The following is a 13154-nucleotide window of genomic DNA, read 5'->3' as shown; positions in this document are numbered from 1 at the left end:
ATCACTGATTTCAAGGAAGTTGGATATATACCTGGCTTAGAGATGAAAAAGACCTAAATTCTAGTTCTTGCCAATTGCAAATAAGAGAAGTTTGTTTCCAGTTGTCCAAATATTTTTAATGACTTAATAGATGCCTTCCTAAGTGATTTTTGTTTGTTTGTTTGTTTGTTTTTGTTAATAAGAATTGAACCTAAAACCTTGCACATGCTAACTGAATACTCTTACACTGAGCTACAGCTATGGTTCTCCTAGTTTTCTTCCAAAAAAGATACACCATTAAGAAATGATTAAGAGATGATTTTCCTGAGATAAAGGAAATTGACATAAAGACACAAAGTGTTACAATATAATTATAGTAATAGTAAGTTGCTCGTTACTATTGTTATTATATGGTAAGTAGAATCTCACCATATAATATGTTATGATGCCTGTTTTGATGTAAGACTGTCATAATTTACCCTTTAAACTAGATACTAGTGTATGCCATCAAAGATAAACAGAGCCAGACATTAATTAAGGTGGTAAAAACTGACTTTTTTTAGTAACTACTGACAGCATGGTAAAGAGTGGACTCCATTCTGAATTGTGCAGAGATGAGCATACATTTTATAGTGAGAATGGAAGAGTAGGAAACAGGGAGGAGAAGGGGCTGAGTAGAGCTGAGAAAGAGAAAAATTACAAAGATTTTGTCAGGGTAAATGTGATTAGGCCAGCTGTATCTCCTGGCTGGCAATTATGGAAGACTGGATCCTATCCTCTTACAGAGAGTGGAAGATGAATCCCTATTCTTGCTGATGATCATCTTTCAAAAAAAATGACTTTTATATACTTGAGAAAGACACTCGAGTTGTAGAAAATACATATACATTTCAAAGGAACTGAATAAGTTTCACAGTTTTAAATACTTTTAGTAAATGCTTTAAGAATTGAAGCCCATTTTAGTAAATGTTTTTAAAAGGGTAGGAGCTATTATTCATCAATTTTTGAGTAGAACAAATTCTTTTTACAGCCTTGAGGTTTTGTTTGTTTGTTTGCTTGTTTTATTTTGTTTTCCAGACAAGAACTCAAAAGAGGACAGGGGTATCCCATGGACTCAGTTCTGGCCTTCTAGAACCCCTGTTAAAGTTTGGTCAAGTCTGTTAGTCCAGGGATTTGGAGGGAATCTATATATTGAGATTTCTTTCAGTTCTCAACTGACATTTGAAGAAATGCTGAAATGTGGGCAGGGGGTGGATTCTCATCACTGCAATAGCAACAACTCGAATCTGAGAGCTCCATTGCTTCTAAAATTGCTCCATAGTACCTTTATAGTATTGACTCATTTCCTCTTGAATATATATTTCATGTTCTTTGAAAACAAATGTTATTTGTATTCATTTAGAAACACTAAGGCAAGAACATATATTAGTATGTGTATTAACTTTATTGTATTAATCAATGCTATTCCAATTTTAGTGACTTTAAAAAGCAAAGATTTATTTTAGATATACATTATATCTCATCTGTGAGTTTACTATGGCTCTACTCCATGTGGTTTCTCATTACAGGTCCCAGACAAAATAAATAGTCTATATTTGTGACATGTTGTTCTCAAGGTGGAAGCAAAGGATAGTCAAATTACTGAGAAGCTCTTAAAGTTTCATCTCAGATGTAATACACTTCACATTTGCTCATATTATTTAAGTCAAAGAACATGTGGCTAAACCCAAGAGAGTAAAGAAACATATTCCTCCTATAGAAGGTGTTGCAAATAAGTTGACAGTAAGTGAGAATGTACTACCTTATTTTAGAAAAGAGGAAAAATAATTAGAGATATACTAGAAACTTAAACAATATTGTATATTGGTTAACATCCAGCTATGAAATAAAAATGTTTTCCTGAAGATGAAGCGCATATAACTGATTTTATGTAAAAATATATAATCAGTTATGTAACTGATAGTATATTTATATGCAATTATATATAATACATGCATTATATATATAATTATTGTCATCCCCTGGTACCATGGAGGATTGGCTCCAGTAACCAAAATGAGCAGATATTTGAGTCCCTTACATAAAATGAAGTATTTGGAGTAACCTAAACACATCCTCTAATGTACTTTAAATTATCTCTATATTACATGTAATACCTATTATAATGTAAATTCTATGTAAATAGTTGTTACAGTATATTGTTTATGGATCAATTATAAGAAAAAGTCTGTACATTTTTGTTATGGTTTAGATGTGAAGAGTCTCCCAAAAGCTCAAGTGTGGGACAAGGTAAGAACAGTTAGAGGTGAAATAATTGGGTCATGTGCATTAATCAGTGCATTAATCCCTGATAGGGATTAACTTCCTTATAACTGTAGGCATATAGGGTGTGGCTGGAGGAGTTGGATCCCTGGGGGTAGGCCTTTGAGGTATATATTTGTCTTTATTGAGCAGAGCTCTGAACCTCTGTGTATCCTTGCAATGTCCTTAGCTGCTTTCCAACAAAACACACTTCTGCAATGGTGTTCTGCCATACCTCAGTCCCAAAGGAATGGAGCCAGCTGTCTATGGACTGAGCACTCTAAAATCATAAGCCCCCAAATACAATCCGCCTCCTCTACATTGTTTTTCTCAGGTCTTTTGGTTATAGCAGCCACAAAGCTGACTAAAACAATGTTCAATACAGATGCAATTCTTTTCCAAATGTTTTCATTCACCATTGGTTGAATCTGTGGATGTGAAGGCCAACTGTATAATTCATATATATTATAGAAATAAATGTTGATAGATAAACTGATGCTATTATTACAATTTGAAGACTAAACAAAAGTTTTCCCTACCTCATCCAATTTTCCAATTATAAAATTCAGGATATTCTATGAAGCCTAAATTAATTAAATAAAAAAAAACAGTGGCCTTCCATTTGCTAAATGTGTAGTGAATGTATTAGCAGTCCACAATATTCAACATTTTATTACATTTGTTTCATGTTACCATCTAAGTGTTTTATATGTAATAATTTCCTTAGAAGTTTTTAAATGTTGATACTGAACGATATCATATGTTAAATTGATTTTTAGTAAATTCATGTTGAATTAGATTGTAGAAAAGCTACAAGAAGCATAATAATAGGAGGATTTACACAATTAGATATGTATCTCTTTGGACAAGAAGAAAAGTATTTTCTTGTTTAAATATTAAAATCTTCAGAAGAGGAAACCACCTATCAAAGCTTGTAACATACTGACAACATGTGTTACTCACATCCAATCTGTAGAAAATTTATAAAAGTGATAAGACAAGAGAATGATAACCTTAAATTTAATTTTTTTCATTAAGATTTTTCAGCTAAGTTTGGCAATTAGATGTTTTCTTCACAAAAAATATTAATGTGTTTAAAGCAAAATATTATATAATGTGTAAAATTTCTTCAATTTTATGGTAATACCACCTGGGGAAAAGTCAACAAATTAATTCTTCATTTCCCCAGAAGCTCAGATAGTAATTACTAGCAATATAAGTTAAATTTTTATTCTGATATATCAGAAATATTAAACAATGTAATTGCATAAGTATCCTTTGTATTGCTGATGTATGTGAATAAAACATGTGTTTATGTTTACTAGTGAAGTTTTCTTGAAATTTCTTAAGTAAGAGTTGCTTAAAGAAAATAAGATTATTATTCAAAGATCAACAGCTGGGTTATAGAAGGAAGTCAAGGAATAAGACAAGATACTAATTTAAAACAACAACAATAAAACTACAAATAAATTGCAGAAAGATTAGTAGAGAGAGTGTAGCAGGGAAAGATAGGAAGAGGGTTAGTGCTGGGGATTGAGTTAGAGCAAATTATATTCCATGCTTTTTTGATTATGTCAAAATGTATTCTAATGTTACATATAAATAAAAAGAATCAATAAAAAAGAGATAAAAAGCAGGAATTGAGAGAATGAAGATGTTGTAGATGGTATTCTGTGTCACTTAGATGCCCAAGGAATCAAGTGCATCAAGCTTGCAAAAACTCATAAGTAAGCCACAATAACCTATGGGCCTCCCTAGTAGCTTCATCCTTTTTTTTTATATTTGCTTCTCTTTTTAAAATTTTTTTATTGGTTGCTCAAAACATTACGGTGATCTTGACATATCATACATTTGATTGAAATGGGGTATGTAATCTTATTTTTCCACGTGTGTGTACAGATTGCAGGATCACATTGGTTATACAGCCACGTTTATTCATAAGGCTTCATCCTTATCTCAACAAACAGAATCATGTTTTATACCTGTACTACACTCTTGGTTGGGGGAGAAAAATATATTTTCCCTATCATTTCTAGGTTTATGGCTGAGACCCCTAAAACAAATAACAAACAGATGTGACAAAAATCTTACACATTAATTTGATATAGACAGAGGTGCTTAAATAAAATGAAGATAAATAAATAAAAAGAAGAGATGATAATTGAAGTCAAGCAAAAAGTGCAAGAACAAATTAAGACCTTTAACTGGAGATAGAATATATATATATATATATGAAAGAGAGACCATAGAGCTAAAGAATATCATAATTAAACTGAAATTTTTGAACTGTTCAATAATACTAGATGAAGCAGAAAAAAATGATCAATGAATTGCAAGGCAAAAATAATCCAATCTGAGGAGCCAAAGCAAAAAGATAATAATAACAATAAAAATATCAGGAATATAGTTTAATATTTTTATGGGATAACACCAAGTGGAACAACTTGTGCATTATTGCATTCCAGAAAGAGAAAGAGAAGAAAAGATATAGAAAACATACTAAAAGAAATAAAGGTAGATAACTTGCAACACATAAGGAAGGAAATAGAAAGGCATATCCCGAAAGTACATATGATACCTAATAAGATGAGTCCAAAGAGACCCAGGATAAAACACCTCATAACCAAATTGTCAAAATTAAAGGCAACAAGAGATAACTGAAAAAAAAAGAAATGTGAATCATCATACATAAGGTAACTTAAATAAGTCTATCAGCATATTTTTCAGAAGTAACTTTGTGGTCCAGAAGGCAGTGGGATGATATATTAAAAAAAAGAAGTCTCAAACAAAAATGCTATTCCTAGCAACCTTGTTTTTCAAAAACATAGGAGTGTCAAACACTTTCTTAGGAAAAAGAAAAAAAGAAATCCTGAGAAATAATTTATTATCACTAAGCCTACCTCACAAGAAATGCTAATACATGTTCTTTAAGCTGAAGGAAGAAGATGTTAATAACATGAAAACATATGAGAGTATAAAACTCACTTGGAAATGAAAGCAAGTCATCAAATCCAAAGCATTCTAATACTGTGTCTGTAAGTGTAAATCAATTAAATGTGTAGTATAAAGAGGAAAGGGGGCTGGAGTTGTAGCTCAGTTGTGGAACACTTGGCTAAAATATGAGAGGCACTGGGTTTGATCCTCAGCACCACATGAAGATGAATACATGAAATGAAGATATTGTGTCCATCTACAATGAAAAATATTTTTTAAAAAGAGTAACTGTATGGGGCTGAATTACCAAAAGGCTGGAGATATAGCTCAGTTGGTAGAGTGCTTGCCTCTCATGCACAAGGCCCTGGGTTCAATCCCCAGCACCCCCCCCCAAAAAAAAAAAAAAAAGAAGAAGAGGAAGAAAGAAAGAAAGAAATTACCATACAATCCAGCAATTACCATACAATCCAGCAATCCCCCTTTTAGGTATAAAGCTAAATAAGTTGAAATCATCACAGAAAGATGGCAGAGTAGAGGAGGTTACTTTCCATGCTGCTCTTTGGTGTGCAAATAAGAAAGCAGATAAATAACTTCTCAGTGAGGTGGCTTTTGACATAGTGTATCTTGGTATAAACAAATTAGAGATCAAGGCCAGACTGAGACAGAGGGTGAACTATACTACATCTTTGCACTAGGAAGTTGCAGCAAAAAAAATGTCTATGAAGAGCAGAGGTAGGAGTCATATCTGGCTACAGCAGCCTGCAGCTATGGAAGCAAGTCCAGGAACTCACACCTCAGCAATCCAAATTGGATCTGAAAACTCCACTTGACAAACACCTTCCACATGACTCAGTGTGTGCCTATGAGGCCAGGAAAAATTCACCTGCAGAAAGTATTTTGTCAGGGGAATATAGTTTGTGAGGACCTAAGAGATCCAGAGACCCCCACACCCTTTGAGTATGGCCCCTTGCAAGATCAGCTGAGGTGGGCCAGGTATTCCATCAGGTGGGTTGGGGGTGAGCATGTGCTTGGGGACTGATCCCAGAGTTTCAGGAAGTATAGGATCCATGGCTGGTGCAGGGGACAAAAAATTGGCTCCTCTGCCTCATGAGTGGAACACAGAGGAGACTCCTGGGGTGCAGTCTCCCAGTGTGGATCAGCATCTGCTGGGCTCTGGAGATACACTGATCTAAGATGTTCAGACCAATCTACATGCAATGAAGAACCTTGGGCCTATATAGACCTAAACCCTGCCTTTAGGAGCTCCATGTGCAGGAAATTTCACAGAATACTACAGCCAGCCCACCCTGAGAGTAGAACAGCAAACACTCTCCAAATAGTTCCACCTGAATTTTTGAACTTTGCCTGGAAACTCAACAAGCAATACTTGACAGATTGTGGCTGCTACTCTTGTATGTAGAAAAAATGGAAAGAAAGACATTTAGGAATAGACAATGCACAATATTCTCACTGAAAAAAAAAAATTTGACAAATTGCATTGGAAACAATTCCTTAATTTTCCATCAGGAACATTTTAAAATTCCTAGTGTCACTTATTCATTTTTCTCTCTTCTTTATTTTTCTCTTATTTTGGTTGTGTACTGAGCAGCTCATGGACATTTATACATATTCCTATGTGTCTCACTTATCTCTAACAACTTTTAAGATTGTTATTTTTATGACTCTATCTTTAGAGGGTTAGTGTTTCTGATTAGTATATCTTGGTTTTGTTTTGTATTGCCTTTCACTTGTACATATCCCTTGAATCTCTTTCTCCCTTTTCTTTTGCTAATAGCCGAATTCTATTGTTCTCTCTTTAACTCTTCCCTTTGTTTGTGTGCTTAATGATTTTTCACTTCTACGTTCTCATATCTTCCCACAAAATCTTCACATACTATATCTCTTATGAATTCTCCCTGTTCACCTTTTGAAATAGTAAACTCTATAAAAAATTACTGGGGCTGGGGATGTGGCTCAAGTGGTAGCGCGCTCGCCTGGCATGCGTGTGGCCCGGGTTCGATCCTCAGCACCACATACAAACAAAGATGTTGTGTCTGCCAAATACTAAAAAAAAAATAAATATTAAAAAATTCTCTCTCTCTCTACCTCTATCTCTCTCACTCTCTCTTTAAAAAAATTACTACTTTTACTGTTGGAAATTGCATATAATACCATTTCTGTTTATTGTACCAATTAACATTGTAGATGTCAAAATAGATTAAGTCAGTTAAAGCTATTTATTTTTTTCATTGGGTGTTGTTATTACTTTCTTCCCTAAACCATAAGGTACTAGAAACCTTCAGGGACATGACACATTCATGGTATAGAAATTCTTCAATCTCAGATTCATACTGTTAGATGGGTAGACAAACAAATCACATAAAAAAGCAAATAAACAAACCATCCCAAACAAATCAAAATACATCTATAACAAAATCCATCAACCCCATAGTGGAAAAAAATGTCAGAAACATAGTTTAGAAGGCTCATAGTTCAACTGATCTATGAAGTAAAGGTCAACAGAAGGAGTGAGGTCAGAGAGAAACTATAGGAAGTGAAAGATCACTTCAATAAAGAGATTCTGAAAAAGAACTAAGTGGAAATCCCTGAAATGAATGATTCAATAAACAAAATTAAGAATTCAATGGAAAGCATCACAAACCAACTGGACAATTTGGAATATAGAGTTTCAGGCAAAGAAGACAAAATATATAATCTTGAAAATAAAATTGACCATGCAGATAAAGCATTAAGAGACCATAAACAGAATTTTCAAAAAATATGGGATAACATGAAAAGGCCAAATATAAGATTTATTGTGCTAGGTGAAGAAATTTCTCAAACCTGAAGAATAACATGGGCAATCAAATATAGGAGGCTTACAAAACCCCAAATATACAAATTTACATCAGACCAACACCAAGGCACATTATTGTGAAAATGCCTAACATGCATAAAAAGGATTAAATACTAAAGGTTGAGAGAAAAAAACCCACTGGTCACATTTAGAGGTAAACCAATCCAAATTGCAGCTGATTTCCAACCCCTGACCATCAAACCTAGGAGGTGTTATAAAAACATATACCAAGCTCTAAAAGAAAATGAATGCTAACCAAGTATAATATACCATCACAATTAAGCTCCATAATTGACAATAAAATAAAAATATTTTAGTCTAAACAAAATAGTTTACAAGTAGAATGTCTGCACTACCAAATATACTCAATAAAATATTTCATGAGGAATAAAATAAAAATAAAAATTTAAAACCTGTAAAGGGAGGAAACACACTGGAGTAAATCAAAGGATAAACTAATTCAACTTAGAAACCACAAATAAAAATGACAGGAACTAAAAATCACTTTTCAATAATAACAATGACTTAAATTCACCAAACAAAAGACATAGACTTGCAGATTGTATTTACAAACAAGACCCAACAACATGTTGTCCTTCAGAAAACTCACCTCATAGGCAAAGACATCAACAGATGAAGGTAAAAGAATGGGAAAAAAATACCATTCCCATACACACCAGAAACAAGCAGGGGTTTCTATCCTCATATCAGATAAAGTGGACTTAAAGTCAAAGATAATCAGAAGAGACAAAGAAGGTCACTTCATAGGGTGAAGGGAATTATACAAAAACAAGAAATAACACTTATAAACATGTATACCCCACACAATGGAGCATCTCTGTACATCAGACAAACTCTTCTCAGTTTCAAGAATCAAATAGACCACAGAAAAAAATTACTGGGTGACTTCATGCCTCTCTCATAACTGAATAGATCTTCCAAACAAAAAATAAATAAAGAAGCTATAGAAATAAAAATGAAAATAATAATTTAGAATTAACAGACAAATAAAGAATATTTGATCCATTAATGACCGAATAAACTTTCTCCTCAACAGCACCTGAATTATTTTCTAAAACAGACTATATCTTAGGCCCCAAAGCAACTCTTAGAAAATATAATAAAATATTTATTATATTTAACATAGTCCTTGAAACTATAGCCAGAGAAATTAAGCAAAAGTAAGAAATTAATGGGATATGAATAGAAAAATAGGAGCTCAAATTATCTCTGTTTGGTGATGACATAATTCTATATTGAGAAGACACCAAAAACTCTCCCAGAAAACTTTTAAAACTCATAAATGAATTCAGCAAAGTAGCAGGATACAAAATTAACACCCAGAAATCAACTGCTTTCCTATACTCCAATGATGAATCAGTTGAAGGAGAAATTAGGAAAACTATACATTTCACAACAGCCTCAAAAAATACTTCAAAATCAACCTCAAAAAAGAGGTGAAATACCTCCACAGTAAAAACTACAGAACACTAAAGGAAGAAATTGAAGAAGACTTTAGAAGATGGAAAATCCTCTCATGTTCGCATTAATCTTGTCAAAATGGCCATACTACCAAAAGTCCTGTACTGATTTAATATGATTTCTTTCAAAATTCCAATGATTTTGATAAGAAAAAGAAAAAGAAAAAAAGTCATGAAATTCATTTGGAAAAATAAAAGGCCCAGAATAGCTAAAACAATTGTTAATGAGAGAAGCAAAGCAGGAGGCATCACAATACTTGACCTTTAATTATACTACAAAGCTATAGTAATAGAATGATATTGGCACAAAAACAGGCATAAAGACGAATGGAATGGACTAAAATATGTAGAAACAAACCAAATAAATACAGTTATCTAACACTAGAAAAAGGCACCAAAATCATAGATTGGGGAAAATATAGCCTCTTCAATGAATGATGCAGACATGTAGTAGAATGAAATTTAAACCCTGTCTCTCACCCTGCATAAAATTTAACTCATTGTGAACAAAGACCTAGGTATTAAACCACAGATCATAAAACTATTGGAAGAAAAGGTTCAACATGTTATCTTAGAAACTAATTTCCTCAACAAGACTCCTAAAGCTCAAGAAGTAAAATCAAAAATTAATAAATGGAATGGCATCACAATAAAAAATACATCAAAGTAAACAATCAAAAGCATAAATAGAAAGCCTATAGAAAGTGAGAAAATCTTTGCTGCTTGCACCTCAGATAGTGTTAATTTCCAGAATAAACAAAATCTCAAAAATCTTACCACAAAATCCATTAACCCAATCAATAAATGAGCAAAAAACTAATCATTTTGCAAAAGAAAAAATACAAAAGATGAACAAATATATGAAAAAAAATCAACATATCTAATAATTAGATAAATGCAAATTAAAACTACACTCAAATTTAATCTCACTCCAACTAGAATGACAATTATGAAGAATACAAGCAACAGTAAATTTTGATGACATTATTGGAAAATGGGAACACTCATACATTGTTGGTGGAACTGCAAATTAGTACAACCACTCTGAAGGTTGTGTGGAAATGCCTCACAAAACTAGGAATGGAACCACCACTTCACCCAGTTGTCTCACTTCTCAGTTTATATCCAAAGGACTTAAAATCAGCATTCTACAGTGATGCCACCACATCAATATTATAAACAGCTATATTGCTGTAAACAGCACAATTCACAATAGCCAATCTATGGAACCTACCTAGATGCCCATTAACGGAGGAATAGATAAAGAAATTGTGGTATATAAATATAAGGGAGTGTTGCTCAACCATAAAGAAGTATGACTTTATGACATTTGCCAATTAGTGGATGTATCTGGACACTATAATGCTTGCTAAGTGAAAAAAAAAACGAATCCCAAACAACCAAAGTGCTAATGTTCTCTCTGATATGTTAATGCTAACCAACAGTAATTGGAGCAAAGGAAGAACAGATAGATGAAACAAATGGGAATAAAGAGAAGGAAAGGGGTTAGGAATAGGAAAGAGAGAGGAATTGATCTGACCTAATTTTCTTGTGTACAGTTATGAAAATTCCATAGTGAATCTCAATATCCTTTACATCCACAAGACAGTGATCCTAATTAGAATAAGATACAGTACATAGTTGTATAAATATATCAAATATATTCAACCACTGATATATACCTAAAAAGAACAAATATAAAAGAATTTGAAATCAGCATGCCAAATAGATATCTGCACTTCCATGTTCATTGCAACCTTGTTCACCATAACTAAAATATGGAAAGTGTACATATGTGTTAGAAGGAAATAAAATAAAATATTATTCAGTTTTTTAAAAATCAGAAAATTTTGTCATTTTCTACTATGTGGATGAACCTGGAGAACATTGTGTTAAATGAAAAGTCAAGCACAGAGAAACAAATACTATATTATTTCACTTATATATGGAATCCAAAACAGTCAATCTCATAGGTGTAGATTAGAATGTTCCCAGAGATGTGGCAGGGAGGTGGATGGGGTAAGCCATTACAAAACTACAGTTTGATAGGAAGAGTTAGTTATAATATTTTATTGCAGAGCAAGGTGAGTATAGTTAATAACCATGTACAATATCTTAAAAAATAACTAAAAGAGGGTTTTAAATTTCATCACAGACATATTAAATATGGGCTGATGAATATAATAATTAGCTTGTTCAACATTTTTAATGTATACATGTATAAAAATCAAATTTTTCTCCATATACATATACAATTTATATTCACCAATTTAAAACAATATCAAATTTAAAAAAAATCACAAAGAATGGTATACAAGCATGGAAAAGGCTAACTGGATTGAATTCAGGATGTGAAAATTGTTCCTAAAAGGGAAATGGGAACACTCATACATTGTTGATGGAACTGTAAATTAGTACAACCACTAATTTTACATTAATAATGTGGGCATCTTTATATTGTATTATTCTTAATACCATCACTCAATGGTACTTTTCTATTGTTTAGATAGAAAGGAGCTGATCATGGATTACCATATTTAAGTTCTTTAGGAAGACAGGGAAGTACAACAATTTATTAAACACAGAAATTCCCTAGGAGTAATCCCCCATACAATAAATATTTCATGGTTTACTAGGTTTATAGTTCTAGGTTTGGTCAATACTGCCTCAAGCACTGGACAAAGCAGATAAAGCAAAATAAATGCCATCAGTACTTACAAAGATAATGCTGGAAAAACATAATTTGAAAGAGATCATTGAACATGTGATATAGGGATAATGATGTTGAGATATAAATTAATAATGGAATATAATCTATGTATGGAGGTGTTATGATATAAAAGTATTAACATTAAAAATACATTAATAATGTGTGCATCTTTATATTGTGTTGTTCTTAATACCATCACAGAGACATTCATGGCCCTTAAAATAATTTCCAACTGGAGACATGAGATTCAGTGAATGAGAAAACATATGAAAAAAATTAGAAAACCTAATACAAAGCCTGAAAATGGTAGTTTCTTAATGCTTTTCCAACACCTAATTCACTCTGATATATATATAATCACGAAGAGAAGTATACAGTAAGATGAAATGTACTCCAAAATCCATGGCTTTCACATATCACAATTTCCTTTTCTGGTCATATTTTCATATGATTTCAAAACTTTTTTTGAAAGTTTTCAAAAAACTATGCTATGGCTCTGCCAAACTCCAGCATTGCAATAGAGAGAACAGATTCCAACACCACTGCCCAGCAATTACTGATGTTATTTTAGCAAACCAATTAGTTTCTGGTATAATTTTTGCTTTCCACCCCATAAATTCAGTTTTAGCAACTACTGGCAAGTCATAAATTTGGATTTTATTTTTTCTGTCTATATTACTAAACACAGAGGTAATTAGAGGGAGGTTTTAGGGAACTCTCATTGGATGGAAACTATAGACACCACGACAGTTCATTAGCCTGTAATTTGTATTCAGGCAGTGTGATTATGATAGTTTGATTCCTCCCTTAAAAGAATTAGAGCTAATTGTTAAGATATGGGTGTTATGGTTTGGATCTGGAAACCCCCCCCCCAAAAAAAAAAAAAAAATCA

Source organism: Marmota marmota, unplaced genomic scaffold, assembly GCF_001458135.2.
Source record: "Marmota marmota marmota unplaced genomic scaffold, marMar, whole genome shotgun sequence".
NCBI classification, from domain to species: Eukaryota; Metazoa; Chordata; class Mammalia; order Rodentia; family Sciuridae; genus Marmota; species Marmota marmota.
The sequence above is the reverse complement of the archived record's forward strand: the minus strand, read 5'-3'. Positions refer to the sequence as shown.